Source organism: Rhinolophus ferrumequinum, chromosome 18 (assembly GCF_004115265.2).
Source record: "Rhinolophus ferrumequinum isolate MPI-CBG mRhiFer1 chromosome 18, mRhiFer1_v1.p, whole genome shotgun sequence".
Taxonomy (NCBI): Eukaryota; Metazoa; Chordata; class Mammalia; order Chiroptera; family Rhinolophidae; genus Rhinolophus; species Rhinolophus ferrumequinum.
In genome coordinates, this window is record NC_046301.1 from 24,328,397 (window position 1) to 24,348,253 (window position 19,857).

A 19,857-nucleotide genomic window follows, 5' to 3' on the forward strand; every position below is an offset into this window, starting at 1 on the left:
TCCCTTCCCTACTCAGTTGGACTTTATCTCAAAACCATAAATGCAAGTCTGGGAGCCTCCTGAATCGGACACTCTCTGACCACTGCTTCTCCTGGCTTATGTCTCTAGCCCCTCCCTGAACGCCAAGGTTTCAGAACTGCAGAGGACTCAGGATTTTCAGGAGACTGCTAGACAGAGTGTGGTGTGAACTTGGCATCAAATTTGCCAAATTATGGATAAAGAATCACGGTGTGTCTAAAACACTGAATTTTTCTAAATCGAATTCTATTGACTATGTCTTGGGGAGCTCTATATTATTTTAAAAACTGTTTCAACAGGAGAAAGAAGGAAGAGAATGTTTCATGGGGGTGATTTCCTTCCATTAGTTACTTGACCTTAAGAGTTTGGGTTTGGTTTTGTTGTTCACAGAGTCAATGGCAGGGTATAGACAGATGCGTGGCAGGTGTTTAATGTCAAAGGTATTTCAGTCTGAGTTATTGGGAATGAGCATTTCAGGAGTGAGGATGAAAAGACACTGTGTGGGAGGACAGAATGAGAGCAAGCTCTGAACCAATAGCATTCGCGGGCTCCTGTTCTAGCTGAAGCATCCAGAGCCTCCTGAGGGAGGAAGCTGCTCCCCAGGTTACAGGGGTCCGGCCCTGGATTCCGTGGACCTGCAGCACCTGCTCTGGAACAACCCCCATCCAGTTCTAGCCAAGAATCACTGACCGCAAACATCACAGGACCAAGTGTTCCTGGGAAACAAAAAAGGCTGTGTTGGTCCAAAGGGATAAGGCGCAATCTCATAGCATCTTTATCGTCCTCCTCTGAACTCCTTTTTGGGTTTTATTTTATTTCCTGCTATGGTCACGTGCAGCCCTTATCTGAATAAGGATACCCTCTCCACCCTGGCCTGTGGGTTCTGGTTGGTGGCTGGTGGCTTCTCTGAAATGACAGAAGTTTCTATGACTCAGAGAGCTGAGTGCCTCTTTTCTTCTTTTGGACAAAAGCCATTGGTGGCAGAGAAGCTCATTTCTGTCTTATTCTCTACAGAGCATGATATAGACACATCTCTTCCAAGCTCTAAGGATTACCATATTGTGATTGTTGCTTTAACAGTGAAATATTAAACATGCCACAAAATGTCTTGGGTGAATGATAAGAAGAGAGTTATGCTTCAAATCTGATCAATAGAAGTCTGGACCTGCAGCATGGAAAGAATTATGGCACAAATATCTTTAGTACCAAATCTTTCTCTTCTCCTTGAAAGGCTTTATCAAAAACCTTTTCCAGCAGGTTCTACTTTTATGATAAGAAAGAACACATAGGGGCTGTCACACCAGGCCGCCTGAGCTCAAGTCTGGCTTTGCCATTTATATCCCCTGGGATCTGGGGTGAGCTAATCGCTTTGTACCCAACTTCCTCATTTGTGCCATGTGCCTGCTGCACTGAGCTACTGAGATAATTCCATGAGATAAAGCATGGAAAAAAACTATCTCAGTGCCTGGTACAGAGACTGGTGCTTCGTAAATGTTAGCTGTTATTATCATATTTAACAACGGATTTTTCTCTCCACTCTTCGGGAATATCTCTATTACACAGAAAAATATCTATGGCACATTATTATTCTGCCTGTTCCAAGTCAATTTCTGAATTTTGCAAACCAGGGAATGCAATATGGCAATATGAACAGGGGTCTTTCAGTGAACAGGATGGTTCACTTATAGACAAGAAAGAGCTTTCATGATTTCCGTTGTATCAAGGAAAGTAATAACGAATGGCTGTTATTTAGATGAAATACTGGAATGATTTCAACGGTGGTGGACAAGCTTGACTTGAGAACAACATGGAGAACGGCTTAAGAACATGGACTTTGGCTGCAAACCCAGATTTGGGTCCCAACTCTGCCTGTTTTCATCCTTAACCTTTTCTAGGGCTTTTCCTTTAAAAATTGGCACACAGATCCTCTGTTGAGTAGCAGGACAAAAGCCTTATGAAGAACAAGTCAGTGGGAATTACCAAGTGCCTGGACACGGGGCATCAGTCAACTTGGAGTCCGGATGTTACGAGTCTGAAAGCTTGAAAACTGGTGGTGAAACTTTTATGAAAGGTCTGTGAAAAAGCAGGCAAAATAGAACTTTGAGGTGATGTCTAAATGATACTCTAGTTTTATAATCTGAGGATCTTTAAACTAAATGTCACATTTACTTTTTGTTGAAAATGACACAAAACTGAAAACCAAACTGTCTTGTAAGATGAAGGGAGTTTATTGATTCATTGGTAAGTGAAAACCTAGAGGCACTGATTTCAGGTGACTTTAATCTAGCAGCTCCAAAGATGCCACCTAGGGCCAGGCTTCTCTCCTCCCCACGTTGCCTGTGATGGTCGTGGCTTTATCCTCAGGCTCCACAAGGTGGCCCCAAAGGCAGGTCTGAGATCTCCTTTATAGGGAAAAGGGTTGCAGCAGCTCCAAAACTCACATCCTCATTACACATCATCCAGAGTAAATGGAATCTCCCAGAACTACACGAGAAAGGAGGCTTATTTTTTCCCAAAACCCCAGCAAATATCTTTTGGCTTGTTGGGCTCTGATTGGGTTAGTCCCAGTCTCCAAGCTAATCCAGTTGACTTGGGGTGTGCCCGTTGTTTTAATTCAGGTGGCAGTGCCAGTTGTTTTAAGCCTATCAGAGCCCACTCGTGGAACTTGGGGTGGGGTCAATCCCATGCGAGCCAAATTTCCTCCGAAAATTTGAGGTCCTATTGCAGGAGGGGGAATAGGTGCTGGGTAGCAAATAACTAATGTGCGCTATGTCATATTTTTAAGAGGGACTGTCAAATTCACACAATTTGTACTAATGCATTTGTATACTAAGAACAAAGGCAAGAGAAATGTCTATTTCTTACATGATATTTTTTCTGTTAATAGATCACAATAATAAGGAAGGATTTTAGCACTTGGCAGTTTTGCACCTTAGTTCTAACATGGAAGGGGAGGGTGGGTGGGTGTGTCATTCAGGTAAGTAACCGAAGGCCAAGGTCAAATGAATGGAGGGCCTAATTAATTCCCCAAACAGAGAAATGACTGGTGTGTTCCTGGCCACCCTCCCTTCTGAGGATGCTGTCAGCTCCAGCCCAAAGGATTCTACATTCTTTAGCTTTGTTAATGTTTCACCTGATCCCAAATGACATTGCCCTCTGACTAATATAGGTATATTTTTTTAATGTTTAGATGAATCACGTGTGCCTTAAAAAGAAAACCTTGAATTTAAGCCTTGAAATGAAATAGGGTGCTTAGTCTGCGGTGACAAAAGAAGACTGGAAATGGCAGGAAACTGGTGGGATCAGTCAGAACAGCCCAAAGAATCTACCCTTGGTCACTGTATTCCTCTCCTATCAGCCCAATCGTGACACTCTGAGTGTACCCTGGGTTCCCAGCCCAGAGAACAGCAGTCAGGATAAACAGTTGCTGTAATATAATGGGGCGAAATGAAAGGTTTCTAACTCCAACTTCAATTATGGTCGAGAAAAGAATTTAGTACTGGAATTGAAGGTAACCAGAGATCAGCTGGAAGAAAGACGTGTAATCAGATTTTCCAGTGTTCAAATTGCCCTGAGGGAGGGGCTAATTCATTTACTCAATAGATATTTATCAAAGGCCCACAAAGGACAGGTACTGGGGTACAGGGGTGAACATGGACATGATCCTGTTCACGTGGAACTTACGGTCGAGCACAGAGAGGACAGACAATAATCGATGACTATGCAGTTCTACTCAGGGTAAGGACCATGACTTAAAAACACAGGCACATTTCGACACTCCTAAGAAAGTCTTCGATTTTGTAAGTTCAATGTGTAGAGAAACTCCCAACATAGAACACCTTAAAATGCTGGATAAAATATAAAAATCATAATCCTTTTTGTCAATTTTGTTAAGGTACAATTTACATGTAATGAAATTCACTGATTTTAATGTACGATTCAATGAATGTTGACAAACATCTAGAGTCATGTGACCACCACCATAATCACCATACAGCACATTTCTATCATCCCACAAAGTCTCCTTGTTTCCCTTTGCAGTCAGTCCCTTCGCCCTACCCCCTGATCCCTGGCAACCTCTGATCCACTTTCTGTTTCTATAGTTTTGCCTTTTCTAGAATTTCGTATAAATTAAATCATACAGTGTGTCGTCTTTTGTGTTTGTTGGAGGAGGTAATGGAGAGGAAGTGACTACCACTTGACCTGAGAGCTGGACCCAGGCAATCGGAGGTTTCTCACCCCTCCCATGACCTTGGCATGTATGTTCTACTTACCTTCTCACTCGAAGCTGTGCCAAGGACACAGCCTTGAAATAGTATATGTGTTAATATGTTGTTGAGACCACCTGGATGTGTACATGACTGAACCCAGTTAAGGCCTTTATATAAATTTTGGGCAGGCGCAGAGATCTCATCTTTCCGCACAAAACTCACAAGTTCCTCTGCTGGTTAAAACTGCCACCAGCCAATCTGGAGTGGTCTACCTCTTTCTTCCATCTCTTCCCTGTCTTTCATGTATAGGGTGTGGCTTCAGTTCTCACCTGGAATGCTCAGAGATTTCAAGTAAATAGCCTTTACATTCTTTTTCTTAGCACCATGTTTTTGAGGATTCTCCATGTTCATACACATGTGAGGTGTCTGTGCCTTCCTGCTGATGAGTGGTATTCATCCACTGAGTGGATATACCACTAGGTGTTTTATTAATTCACCAATTAATGGACGTTTGAGTTTTTTTCTGGTTTTTAATTATTATGAGTACAGTGAATATAAATATTCACCTATAAGTCTTTGCGTACCATATATTTTCATTTCTCTTGGGTAAATACCGAGGAATGGAATGGGTGGGTCATATGGTATGGTAAGCAGAGTTCTAAGAATAACCCCCAATGACCCTCACCATTTGAGTGTGCGTTTGATGAGATATTATTCCCATGATTGTTACCTTATGTGGCAAAGGGAAATTTTCTGGTTGGGCCTAATCTAAGCATGCGATCCCTTTAAAAGCCAGTAGATAAAAAAGGAAGTTAGAGATGTAAAGCATAGGGGGTTCAATGTGTCCTAACTGCTTGAAGATGGAAGGGGCCCTTAAGAAGGAATGTAGACAGCCTTAGGGAGCTGAGAGAAGCCCCCAGCTGACAACCAGCATGAGAAGTCTCAACCCAGAGATTATCATCGTATTGTAATGTATGCAGTGAAATCTTAATTCAAATAGGCCACTGATTTTTAACTTTTAGTAACTCAGATATGAAATATACAATTTATAGTAAGGAGAAACCAATACGGTGTGTGTGTGTGTGTGTGTGTGTGTGTGTGTGTGTATTCAGTCCTGTTATGCCTTACACAAAGCTCATGAACTTGTTTCATTTTATTTTTTAGTTCCTATTTGTGATTTGATGAATGTATAATGTCCATACCCCAAAGTAACCAGATGGAATAGGAACATTTAAATTGTAAACATATGTGGGTAGTCTCATGCACCCTTTCCTGTTCCCTACCCAAAACCTTCACCTGAAATAGTGCATTTAATTTTGTAAACATGTGTGCATCATAGCCTGACGGTGCTAGGTTGTATTCGGAAGTTTCTGTGCACAAGATCATTCACAATCAAATACTATCATTCCCCAGGTCTCCTCTCCACACATCTTTATGAGCCTCTCCTCACTTCTACCCGGAGCTAGTTAGTGCTGAGTCCGTAGAAAATAACTTTAAAACAGCATCTTAAGCAGAATAGATAAAAGTAAATATGCTGAAGAGAATGATGGAATTCATTCTAAAACCACGTTTAAACTCGCTTGGTCAGGGGGAGGGATGAGCGATGCAATACGAGGGGTCTGGGATGTCCACTTAACTCCACCCATGGGTGGGCTCGCGCGGCTCCGCCTCCATTCCCAAATGTCACTGCCTTCCTATTCCTGCCCTATCACTCTCTGAATCTCTTTGAATCTATGATCGAAAACAGGCATCCATTGACATCCTTCCCTGGACCGCCTAATGCTAGGTCGCAGTTGTCAGGGTAACAGCGCGTCCGAAGGGAGAACCGGCTCTCCGGAGTTTCCACGGAAACCACTCCTGGCAGAGGCAGGTGCGGCGGGTTGGGCGGGGCGGGACCCGGAGGAGCCCGCGGGGCGTGGCCGCCCGGCTGCGGTGCGCCCTGCGTACGTAGGTTATATATACCGTACTTTTTATAAAGCACTTTCACTTGCAAACCAAAACCACTAATTCCTTCCGGCTTGGTCAAATCCAGTCGCTCTCGAGGAGCTGTCCGCACTCTGGAGATGGTCCGGGTCAAGGAGGATCTGCCAAGGACCCCCCGAGACAGTAAGGTTCTGTTGGCCAGAGTCCTCTGGAGTGGCGGGAGCGTTCGTGGGCGCCACCAAAACGTGAGGGAAGCACAGTTGCATGAGCTTCCTGCGCTTTGCATAGCGACAGGATATCCCACCAATGCCCAGCAATCAAGCAGACATCTGATTGAGGTTTGCTGCGTTCCTTTAAGTAAATCCCCTTTACATTTGAGACGTAGGTTAGTTAGGTTAACGGGAGACGCGCCGGCCTCTTGTTTTGTTTCACAAATGCCGTTGGGAAGAGTATCGTATTTATGCTCGGGGTGCATTGGAAACAACCGAGGTTTCTGGAGAATTCCTAGGTCAGGGCTGGCATTTGAACCTTTCCCTGGTGGGTCTCTGCACAGTGGTTGCAGCTGCGGCATCGCTGGGGCTGAGCTAGGGTGCCTGCGGTTAAACTTGCGGACCTCAGTCCCCAGGCTGTCATCTTTGTGTCTCTTTATGGGGGGAGGGGCTGTCTGACATAATTATTAAACCTGGCAGCTGCGTTGACGGCCCTGAGGAGCGTTTTTGAGTGAGCTTGCAGAAAATGAGGGGCTTTCAGCTGGCGGCCTGCTTGTCACTTCGCGCTGCCTGAAAGGCGGCTCTCAGAGCACTTTTTCTTCTGTCTAATTACCAGTAGCGGGGGCAGTGCGCGCATTTCGCGGAAGCAATTGGAAACGTGAGTATCTGTGGCTCCGCGCGGCTGGGCTCATAAGGCGTCCGGCCCGGTGGCCCGGACGCAGAGGCGGCGAGAGGAGAGGCCGGAGCGCGGGGGATCCGGCTGCGGTCGGCCTCGCGAGGCACTTCGCCACGCCTTGTCCGGAGGTGGTCCGCGCTGGCGACAACCTAGGCGACTGCGGGAGGGGGCTTGAGTGCCGGGTTTCTAGCGCTTGGCTTGGGGACAGGTCCTGTGCTATGGGGACGGATGCACAAAGAACCTCGGGCCTCGGCAGCGGGTGTAGCCCTGTCCGGCCCCAATTCCTCCGCCCCTTTTTCAGAAAGGGGAGAAGCTGAATTTTACTGTTGGGTGGAAACAATTAGATTAGGCCCGTATTTTCCTGCCGTGGGGTGAGGGGGGAAGCTTTGTGCGCTGCGGCCGGTCCTGCAGGGACCTGGGCGTGGCTGCGGCGGGGAGGGCGGGTAGCGTGTCGGTGTGGCTTTGGGATTCAGAGCTCCGAGCTCGCTCCTTCCCTTCCCCTCCTCACATATTGCATTCTAACAGGGCAGACATTTTTATGGACGACGGAAAGCGAAAAGACCTCAGTTCCCTCCTTTCTCCCCAAAGTATGAGGGTGAAAAAAGGGGTGTGGTGTTTTCTGTCGCTTGCTGAAGAACATCTTGAAGTTCAACTTCCTTTTTATATTTATTTCTGAACAAGATTTCCAACTTTACAGAGCTGGCATCGTGCAAGGGTCTCTCTGTGGTTTATACATTTGTGAAAGGACCTTGGCTTTTTCCTAAGGGTTCCAAGGAGCGTTTAACAGTGTCAGCTGGCTCCAGTATGTCATGTTCAGTGTTTCTTGTGCATTTCCACGTCCATCTGGTTCAGGACCGAGTGTGTGATATAGAGACGCAGTCTCTGCTCTTGCCAGATCTAAATAAAGCCTAACTCCCACCGTCTCTGAGGTTCGGTTTCTTGATGTGGTGTCTGGTATCCAGCGTCAGGGGCTGATGATGGCCACGAAAGGCTTCACCTTTCCCAAAGCGCCGGCCAGTGGCAAGACTCAGGCGATGTTGGCTTTGGCAGTCAACTGTGGGCCAGCTGCTTAAGCTTTCCAGGCCTGTTTCCTAAATCTGAAAAATGGGTATAATGAGTGATATCTCATAGAGAGCTGCTAAAATTTGTGCTGGTGTTCCAATTCCGTCTTCCACTAAGCAGCATTTCTGTTATAACCTGAAAGTTGAGGATTGGCTTAATGAGAGCAAGTAGGAAAGGAAAAAACCTACAAAATGGAAAAATTTTAAATAACAACCCCCAGAAAAAGTCATCAAATTAGCTTAGAAATTGCCTAAAAACAACTAACCTAATGATTGTAAATTAATTTATAGGTAAAGAACTAAAACTGTTATGGATATGCGTATGACCCCTTTAATTTTAAACCGTGGTTATGGCCCTGGGGAAATGTTGGTGTCCCTCTAACTAGAAAATGAGACTTGATATTGGGTGCTTTAATTTTGCTCCAAATCTTGGTTTTCCATCCTGGAGTGTGGTTTCTAGGGTCTTTCCAAATGAATTCCTTGTTAACTAAAACCAGATGATGTTTAAGTAAAAAGAAAAGCATTGTGAAAAGAAATTAATGTGATTCTGAGATATTAAGTATGACATGATAGAACCAGAAATAAATACTTCTACTCTAGTAAACTAACAGTTAGAGTATTGTTTCTAATTTTGTCCATTGTACTTTAAAAAGAAGTTGGTGAAACTAGAGAAGGGGTTCAGAAGGGACCCACCAAAATAAGTAGTTAAGAAGCTTTAAAAAAAAAAAAATCCAAGGCTGTGTGAGCTGCTGAGAATGGAATAAGAGAAAACCAGGTTTTGATAGGATATAATGAGGAACTTCAAAAATGGTGAAAGAGAAATGAGCCACTGAGGAGCTTTAAGAAGAGAATAACGTATCACCTGCCCTTCGTGGTCTACCCTTAGCCATTCTTAAACCTAACAGTAGAATCACCTGAGGCTTTAAAACTCTTTGAAGGCCTCGGTCCCTTCCCAGGCCCTGATTCTGACTTACTAGTGCGAGGACAGGTATGGATACTTGGTCGGCGCTCCCTGGGTGAAACATCACCTATAGGTAGGGAAACACTGGTCATGCCCAAGATGGCAAAGTCAGTGTCTCCAGAGGCCAGCAGAGAGCACACAAGCCTGATGGGGGTTAACTAGGGAGGACAGGTGTGATCCATACCTCGGTATCTGCCAGCGTTGTCAGATCGGCTTTATCAAGGGAACCTAGAAATCTAGTCTTGCATGTATTAATATGAAATCTCCAGAGCTTTAAAGGTTGGCAACTAATGAAGAGAAAAACACTTAAAAGAATATTGTGCTTGCCAAAGAAAGCATATCTGGTGAAGCTGGCCCACAGGTCAACCTCAGCCCTGGACTTTTCCTTCTCTGCAGGGGCGGAGCAGGGGCTGGACGAGCTGCTCTCCCGGGGCCTCTTCTAGCTTGAGTTCTGTGTTTTTTTACGCTTTCTGGTTAACTTAAAGAAACACTTCTCTGCCTCATTCTTTCTGAAGTCCCCTGTCTTTCTGGCTGAGTGTCTACTCCTTAATAGATCTCTCTGGATGTTTGACTGAGGAAAATTCTCTAGTTCCTTAACTTTCCCCTAACTGCAAGTTAGAGAGGCTGGCCCCTGGTGATGGGGATGGTAACCATGCGCCCCTGAGGTAGGAAGTAACCACACCTGCCCTCTCTCCCCATGTGGACCACTCTGAGCTCTCTGGCTCTCCCTGCTGGTGGTGGAGATGGGGTGAATGGGGATTGGGAGGCTTGATCTGTTCTCTGGGGGGCCTGGAAACTGTCCTGAAGCTGCCTTCTAGTGTCTCTGGGGTAGGGGGATGGCGGGTAGAGGGACCATAGATTGTCCAGGCACGCAAGCAGCACTGATGTTGAAGGATGATTTCAAAAGTTCCCAGTTCACATATCTCCTAAATCTCCCTCTAGCCTTCCCTAAGCCAGGCATTTTTCACACAAGCGATGGAAAAATAGTATGTCTCCATGAGCAAAGCAGAAGCATTCAACATCCCTTTCCACAGTTAAGAACTTCTTTGCCAGAGGTAGAAAAAATTCAGGAGACCTAAAAATGTGATGGCTGCATTCTCCCTGCCTCTCCCCTCTGGGTTAAGGCTGCTGTTATTTTGTTTGGATGTTGGGGACAAGTCAAGTGACAGGAAAGGAGAATCTCTGCCTGTCTGGCTGTTCCCCACTGTCCCCATTGTAGTGCAAAGACCAGAGTGGTACCACCCTCCTTCCCATGGATGAGGCACAGGGAACCTTCCAGGCTGACCCTGGGAGCTGTGCATACAAGGTGGCAGGGACTCACGTGAAGGAGATGAGCACTTGCCCCAGCGCAATGAACATAAGCCAAATTTGTTCAAAACAGCTTTGTTAACCAAGATGGCACCGTACGTAAATGGAATCGGCATCCTTTAGCCACTGCCCCTTTTCACTTTCCGTAGCTCTGGGGTAAGCAGGCAAAACCAGAGTGATGAAACAGATGCCGGGCTCCCCTCCATGGTGATGAAAAACCTCCCAAAGCTGTGACCATAGTGTTTTCAGTCCTTTGGCTCGTCTCTCGGTTCTCCAAAGTTGAAAACACAGCCCCTGTGATCCAAAGATTTTACTATCAATGAGAAAGGAAGGAGAGTTTTGAAGTTAAAATGCGGAAAAAGCCCAGAGAAAAGGGAAGGAGATAGGATTCAGGTGTTCGGTTAGATTCTGGTTGCCCAAACCTCGAAATGTGTTTCTTAGGAGGGGGGGAGGGGTGGGCAGAAGCCACATCAGCCCTCATATTGAGCTGCCAAGGCCGCAGGCTGGGCCGGGATGCTCCACCCTGGCATAATCTTCTCTCTCCTAATGACTGCGCGAAGACAGTGGTTGATTCTTTCACTGGAATCCTAGATGAACACATTCCACCCTGTCAGCCTCTGCTACCAGGTGGGAACGAGCTTCAAAGGATGAGGATGTAAGCTGGGGCGCTATGCGGCCCCACTGAGGGTCTCACTCCCTTCAAAGCACCATGCAGCCTCAGGGCCGCGACCCAGGAATGGCTGATTTCTCTCACTCCATCCTCCTCTAAGTGGGACTGACCTGCGGTGTCCTTTGGAACCAGACTTACTTGACATCTGTCTTCCTGCTGTAGCCCAGGCTGACTGTTAAATACATTAGTTACCTCCTTTCCTGGAACATCAAGTTCTGCCCATTTCTGGCTTGAGAATGACAGGTTGCTTGTGGGGAATCCCAACTGAAGGGCTGCCTACCTGAGTTTACATAAGCAACTGATATTTTTCCTTAAGGAGTTTATCTAGTTGCCTCTCTATTCTAGAACCTTCCTGTTGTCTTTTTTTGGCAAATTCACTCCTAACAGAAGATGTACTTAACTGTGTCCAGGGACAGAGGGAGAAGGTAAAACTCCGATCCATTCTTTTGAACTTCTTCATGATGATGGTTGAAAAATCAAGGGGAAATGTGAGAGTGCTGGCTAACATTTAGCTGTCTATTCATGACTATTCAATTCATCTCTGTCCTACATGATCAAAGATTCTTGTTATATCAGAGTCATAAGAATAGTAGTAGAGCTCAATTATGCAATACTATGAACCATAATTGCTTTTTAAAATAAACAGCGATTCCATTGGAAATTTTATTTCAAAGTATATTATTCTTACTCTTACATAGTGGCAAGCCAAAGAGAAAATTATTCTTAATATATAGTTATATAGTGGGCAACAAAAATGCAGAAAATTTTAAATTAAGTCTATTCATTGGATTACCCTGTTTCTCCTAAGCATAAAAAAAAAGAAGGAAGCTTATGACAATTTTAAAAATTAGCTATCTGCCACCATGTTTAGAAGAAAGATTTACACACAAAAAAACACAGAGTATAACAAAGAAAGTATTGGGTGGAGTGCTAGATTGTCTAATCAAACGCTGGAAGAGGGGACATTGGTGTTTGTGAGTATAATCAGGGTCCTTCTGGCTAGTAGATTCAGGGCTTTGAGGAATGGTCTAGAACTGGAAGGTAAGCAGAGAAGGTGGAGGCATTTTTCACCCAAAGGCAAACAGCTTAAGCAGTGGCTCCAAAGGCATGGGTTTGGCGTCTCTGTTTTGATAGTTTATGGGGAGAAAGAAGATAGGCCTTCTTTCTGGAATCAGATGATTGGGAGCTGTATTCCAAAGGTGTGTGAGCAATTTGCTTCACACGCAGAGTCTCAGTTTCCTCATCTGTAAATGGGGATCACCACTGCATTATTGTAAGGAACGTAGAGGATTGATGTAGAGGGTCCAGTGTGGTTCATGGAACACAGATGTTTAACCTGTGTTGAGTGTGGTTAGAAAGACAAAGACGTAAGATGAGACTCTACCCAACTTCAACATCAGAATGAGGACGTTGAATTTGGTCCCAAGACAATATGGAGCCTTTGTAGAGTCTTTAGGAAATGAACGCTTTCTTGTACCACTTGTATAAAAAGCTTACTGAATTTTTACACATTCCCGTATGACCGTTTGAATTTCTGCTTGGATGTTTTTTTCTTTTTGGGAGGAGGTCTATAATTCAAACTCTAATACTTGAACAAGTTAATCAGAATTTAAATACAGCCCTCTAAACCTGTGAGAAGACCATCTCCCACGATGGTTTGTGGGTAAACTGGTCTACGATCAGCACTGCATTGGACTCCAGCCTTTCTGGAGAACTAATAGTAGCTTTGAGTTTAATGATATAGTAAGCTGTGACTGCCAGTTACTTCGGTGACAGATAAACTTTGTGAAAATTAAATACTCAGAAATTTTTTATGAAAATGTAGTATGGGATCACCTAATTTCCACTAGTATTCCACTATGTCTTCCATTTCCACTGTGTCTTCTTGGACATTTCCCCATGCCCCTTTATTTTTTAGTTATCTTAAGTGAAAGTTACAACTTTACTATGTTTTTGGTTTGGCAATGCGTAATACGTTTCCATTGTTACATCTCTACTTTACAATTTTCCAGAACTGTTTAGTGCAATTTTTAGAATATGAGTCAGTTGCAATCTTCACGCTACAGTTTTGAAACGTGTTGTCATGAACCTTCTGAGTGAAATGTTTCTTTGAAATTTCTCTCCCCTTCTCTTCCCCTACCTTCCCGTCCTTAATTTCTTTGTTCAACGTAATCACTGAGCTCAGTAAGCTGTGTTATCTGACACTCCCCTCCTCACCCCACCAAGGTTCTAGGAATAAGCATTTCTGAGATAATCCAGCAACAATCACTGATCTCATGAGCTTCCCCAAAGGAAAACAAATCAGTCTTGTGAGTTAGTATAAGGATTTTTAGAAGATGATTGTTTTCCGGGCTTCAGTTTTTAAGGGAGAATGGGGTGGGTTGGGGGCTAGATCTCCGCCTCTCAAACAGTAAGGCCTTCCATTTTCTGTTCTTTCATTCACATTTATGTTTCCCCGGGAGGAAGAGGGAGACCAGGCAGATCATCTTGCCCAGTGTGAATTAACGCTTTACTAGCCAGATTCTTTGGCCATCCATTTACCACCAATTCTCTAGTATTCTGAGTAACAAAGGTTTTCTTGTACTTGAACTAAAATAGGTCCTTTGTTCTAAAAACTCAATACAAAATTTTGAAATGAGGACTGTAATCCTTCCTTTACACAGAAACACTTTGCAAGTAAATGTTTATAACCAACCCCCACTTTTACAAGCACAGACATGGATCAAAGGTACACCAACGCTCCATGTTAAAAAGTAACCTCCATTGATTGAGCATGTGTAGTGTATGGCAGGCACTGTCCTTATTACTGTGCATGCATGGTCCCATTCAGTCCTAACAGGAATCCTGTGGCAAGGTATTGTCCATTTTAGAGGAAAGAAAGCCAAAGCCCAGAGAGGTTGAATAAATTCTCCAAGGTCACCAGCTACTAAGAAGCAAGCACAGGAGTTTAACTCAGACCTGTCTGAGTTTAAAGCCAGTGCTCTTTCCAGTCTATTCTACATCTAATATGATGCACAGAAGAATCCCTTGGAATAGTCTGTTCCCCAGTTTTGGTTTCATGAGAGTTCCCTAATTAGTGAATGGTTCATGCTCAAAGAACTAAAAGACAAGGCAGTACACTTGTAAGTTTTCTTTGTATCATCTAGTTTTCACAAGCCAACCTCTACAATGCATATCCAACACATTTCCTAGATGACTGAATATTGGGCAGTATTCCAAGGTAGTAAACTATATCTAAGACCCATACAGAAGGGTAGTAGGGTTACTCCATGGACCACCAGCCAATAAATGCACTACGTCCTCTGCAGATGACTTATTATTAGGGAGTGGAAACTTGTAGTCTTTCACTGGAACCTTTACAACCACTGGAAAAAACAAATAAAGCAAAACTGTAAAAACCAAGTGCTTAAGCAAACTTGGTCAGGCTTTAATCATGAATAAGCCCAGTGAAGCCTCCAGCTCCTAAATGAAACACATGTGCACATTCTTTCTATGTGGGGCCAACTTGCCAACTTTCTCTTAGAAGAAACTATTTGTTGTCTACGTTATTGCCAAATTCCTAAATCTTCAAGGGTTTGGACTGTAATTTTAACCCTTTATCCTGACACTTAGCTTACTGCTTGGCATATAGTCTGTGTTCAATAATAATTTGTTTGAAGGAGTGTATTAGAGAGTGTTCTCCAGAGAAACAGAACCAATGGGATATTTATTTACTTTGTTCGTTCGTTTGTTTGTTTATTATAAGGAATTTGCTCTCATAATTATGGAGGTTGGCAAGTTTGGTCTGCAGAGTGGGACCTTAGGCTGGAGACCCAGGGAGAGCCAATGGTCTAGTTCAAAAGGTGACAGGCTGGAAGAGACAGTGTTTCAGATGAAGTTTAAAGGCAGTCTGCTGGTGAATTCTCTCTTACTCAAGAGAGGGTCTGTATTTTTGTTCTGTTCAGTCCTTCAACTGATTGGATAAGGTTCACCCACATTATGGAGGGCAATCTGCTTTATTCTACCAATTACAATGCTAATATCATCAAAAACATTCTTGCAGAAACATCTAGAATAATGTTTGGTCAGATGTCTAGGCAGCCTGTGGCCCAGTCAAGTGAACACATAGAATTCACCACCACAGTGAGTAAATGAGTAAATGCAAAACAGTAGCTTCTGAACTGAGGCAGAGCAAGAGGGATAGGAGGTGTTGGTCTCTGCCATTGCAGGCTTCAGTGAAAATGGTACCTTAGTGATGAGAAGGACTCTTCCCAGTGAGGCAGCTCCAACAGACCACAGAGTTGGAAACCAGGATGCGTCTCGGTGAATCTTCCTTTGGCCACGTGCGCTCAAATGATCAGTTACCACTGGACCAAGTGAATTAAAGAAAGGAGTTGAGACATATACCATGCTCTCTAGAGTTGAGGGGTGAGAGGATGTCTTTCTTACGGGTGATAGTTTTTTGAAGGTGGAACCCTAAAACATGTAAGAACCTAGTTTCTCCAAGAACTCATGGGGAAAATAACCTTTATGCTACCCAAGTGCATGCGGTCATATACAAGACTGCTTTGCATAGTTGATTTAATGAAGTTAGGTGGTTTCTGTGAATTTCTGAAACTTGTAGATTATTGATTCTCCAAAATCATAACTCTTATTGTGTACTCTGGAATCAGTTTTCTAAATTTACATCTTAAAACATGTGCTGTGAAGTAAAGAAACCTGATAGACATGTCCCTGTTTTGTGACTTAAGTTGTATTTATTTTTGTTATCTGCATACAAATCCACTTTGTACTGTACCTATGTAGACAAAAAGTGTTTGAAGAAAAGTGTTATTAAGGACATTAGCATTTTGCTCACGCAGGGTTGACATCTGCACAAATTCCCACTGTGGTAAGTTTTCCTTCACCCAGTTTACCTATACAATTAAGTTAGCATCTCCCTGAAAAATGTCCTCATAGTCCAATGTTGTTTTAACTTTTTTATTTACATAAATAAATACATGCACTTAATTTTGAAAACAAAATGAAATTTTGTTAAATTAAATTTAAAAACAAAATGGTATTTTTAAAAGCTAATTATCCATAGCAGTCTCTTACCTCCCTACTCCCCCATCTCCCAATCCTCCTCCCTGAAGACAACGCCTTTCAATATTCTTAGCCATTCTTTGTTTCCTTGCTTGTGAAAATTGTCCTCTTTCTGCTATTTCTTTTCTTTTTTTATTCACATAGCAATGTATTTACAGAATTCAAAATTCAAAAGAAAAAAAAGGATAAAAACAATGAAAAATCTTCTTCTCACCCTGGTCCCCAGCCTCCCTAATTCCCACTCTGAAGACAGGAATATTACCAGCCTCTCATATATCCTTCCTGGAATTTCCGTACATAAACATACACTACTATTTATTGATCGATTTAGGTATTATCAGTCACAGTAGATGAGAATTTAGCTTCCTCTCCTATACTCTATTTTCTCTCTTTCTTTCCCAGCAACTTAATTACAGTATGTCTTGATTGAATCATTATTTATATTATTATAACTATGTAAATATTGTCACTGCTGAGCCAAGTAGTTTACTATAATTATGTTTCCTTTTATATACTGCATTTCCCCACCCCTCCCACCCTCCAACTCCCAGTCAAGCTGTTGTTCTCAGTCTAGTTGTGTAGGACACAGCTCACTGGTCCATGTTGGTATTATGAGCCTTGCGCTCTACCCAGCTGAGCCACCTGGCTGTCCCAATACTGCATTTTTTTACCCAGAGCTAATGATCACTTCATTTTTTTCATTATATTTTCTACAGGCCTATTATTAATATTTTTTTCAAATGATCCACCAGATATATCACATAAATGTTCTTTTTTTTTTTTTTTCATTCAAAAAATTTCAAACATTTCATTGGCTCCATGTCTTCCCTCCCCTCTGAGATTTTTCTCTCTTAGGCCTCAGTTCCACTCCAGTTTGGGCTGCTTATTCCTCTACTCCCACTATGCGGTTGTTTTGGGACTTGCTTTTGTCATTCTCATTCTCCTGTTTTGGATTCTCTTTTTTTTGGACCCCAATGTCTTTTTCTTTCTTGATTTAATTCTGTTTTTCTGAAATACATCCTCCAGTAGTTTTTAAGGAAAGGGTACATACAAGGATTTTTACGTATCTGAAATGACTTGATTCTACCCGCACATTTCATAGTTTGGTTGGGTATAGAATTCTCAAATGAAAATCATCTTTTTCTCAGAACTTTGAAGGCTACTCCTCTGCCGTCTAGTCTCTACTATTGGTACTGGAAAGTCCTTTGCAGCATTGCCTTTTCATTTTCTTCAATGTGAACTATCTTTTCTTCCTATGTATTCTGATGCAATATATTCTTTTAGGGGTAAGGGCCTCTAAAGATAGTAAAGACAGTGGATTTTAAAAACCTTTCTTCTGCTCCCTGTATTGTTTCTGTGGACTGTGAGTTCCTTTTTTGTTTGTTTGGATTTTTTTGTTTTAGACTTCCTCTTTTTTCAGATGTCTGGTGAACTTGGACAGTCCACACGTACTTAAGAGTGAGGATCTACAATGTCTGATTGCAGTCTTTGTGTGATTGGTGGGTTTGGCAGTTAGTGGATCTCCTTTGAAGAATTATCCGGCAGTGAGCCAGTTGCTGCTTTGGGCGATCCCAAACGGCAGTGTTGGGAGGATTTTTCTTTAGTGGGAATATTTAATTTCTTCTAAGACTAAGGAGTCTTCTAAGAATTCTTCTGCTTTGGGTGGATAAAATTGATTTCCACCATTCCGAGAGCGTGAAAGTGTACAGAATCTGGTATGCCTGCATTCGGTATACAGTATCAACTATGCAGCCTTCACTTTAATCTTCAGGTTTCAGTTTGGTGTTGCTTCTACTTTCCAGGAGTGTCTGGTGACCAGATTAAATTTTCTTCTTGAGTAGAGGCCCTTATTATTATTATTATTGTTGTTATTATTATTTTAATCTTTTACTTAACCACAGAGCTGGCTGTGTGGGGTAGAATCAGCCATATAGTAATATCAAGAATTTGGACTCTGCAGCCAGAATGTTTGGGTTCAAATCTGAGCTCCACTTGTTCCTCGCTGTCTGACCTTGGTCAAGTTCCCTAAGCCCTGCAGTTGGTGACTCCAAGCTAAAAATGAACCATAAATGCCCAGTGAGCAAAAAGCACATTTGAATTTTATTTCTCTTTAACCTAGGCTATCTATTTTGTATTTTTAAAAACACTTTCTTTTATAATACACCAACCAAATCAATGAAAGCACAAAGAAATACAATTGCATACATGATCTTTCTGCAAAGATAGTATGGCATTTCCCACTGAAATAACTCATTGTTCACAGAATTGGCAATAAGAAAAGGAAAAAGTCTCTAAACAAATAGGCCATTGAAAATATATATGATGACATAAGGATGATGCAGTGGCAAATTGCAACATAGAAAGAAGGCCTGAATGAAAATTTTGTGTTACAAAAGGATCAAAAGCTGTCCAACAAAATGACAAAGAAACAATGTTTATTTTGAAATCTTATTTAGTTTTCATGTTTGGCTTTACCCTTGGTGTCTTTAAGAAGGTATCTGTTTTCAGTTCACTGCCATACTTAGAATTAGCGTGGCTATTTCTCAGCTTGAATTATCTTTGCCTCTGGGTTAAACATAAGACCATGGAGTGACAGAGAACCGTACCTCTCCCATGGTAAGAATGGAAGAAGAGGAGCAACTGGCCAGAGAAAAGTTCAGGAGAGGAGAGATGCAGATGCACTGTGGTCAAGGTTTCACAAACAACACAATTTAGGGAGGAGGCAGGCCAGGGGTTCTGTTCCCAAATGGGCATAGGTTTGCAAGTGTTGTTGAAAGTGGTCCTATATCCCTTCACCTAGAATATGTTTTCTGTATGTTTTCTGGCTCTGAAGCATAGAAAATGACAAAATATGTTTAAGTAATAAAAAATATGAATACATGTACTTTCCAAGTCTCATTTGCTAATTTATTTCTAGAGTTTTATATAGTGATTTTTTAAAAAAAAACAGGGAAAATATAGCCAGCTACTTAAATTTGCAAAAGTGAATGTACAAGGATAGGTTGATTTGTTTTGTTTTGTTTCTGCATGTATTTATAATATTAATTTACCCACATTAGGGGATTGGTCAAATAAATTATTCTACATCTATAAAACAGCATACTATGCAACTACACACCGAAAAATGAGCTTATAGCACTAAATATTTCCATAAGGAAAGTTATCCATGATATATTGGTAGAAAAGTAAAAGAAGTTATAAATTACTGTGCATTGGTTTGTTTTAATAAGCACTGTTTTAATAATGTTTGTCTAGAAAACCATCTGGGATGATGCTAAATTTTTAAGTAATCATTTCTGTGTGGTAGAATAATAGATGAAAATTGAATTGATGCAAAGATCATTCACTGCTTTTGAAACTAGAAAAAAACACCTGTATATAGCTATAAAGTGACTGAAGGCAAGCAGTGGAAAGCACAGAGTTAGAAGAAAATGACCTTAATAACACACATATTGGATAATCACAATTGAGATTAAAACTATATTTTCGTTGAAATAACTCAAAATGTTAACTTTCCATTTTCACAAATGAAACTGGTTGAATAGGCTTAAAGATATAAAATAATGTTTGTTAAATTAGAAAGTATAGTAATAAATAGTGGTTGATTTAATTGCATTGTTAAAAATACATTCTCAAAGTGTTGATTTTTTTCAGCTCTAATCTAGTACTTATTCAAAATTCTTTAAGAGATTTTTGTTTGATATAAATTCTCTAGTAGTGGAGGCAATTTGTTTTCTTCAAGAAATCAATCTATAT

At 42.1% G+C, this 19,857-nt stretch overlaps 1 protein-coding gene across 2 annotated transcripts in view; it reads left to right on the top strand.

The window, feature by feature from the left end:
* Positions 1 to 6,316: 6,316 nt before the first annotated feature.
* Positions 6,317 to 19,857, top strand: part of TRIM2 (tripartite motif containing 2) — a 132,557-nt gene continuing 119,016 nt past the window's right edge. The window contains exon 1 of one of the 2 annotated variants that reach the window (XM_033133942.1): positions 6,317 to 6,335. The gene's annotated coding sequence lies outside the window, so the exon portion shown is untranslated. Of the gene's footprint in view, positions 6,336 to 6,871; positions 7,020 to 19,857 lie in introns of those variants that run through there. The other variant, XM_033133943.1, reaches the window with a different exon arrangement.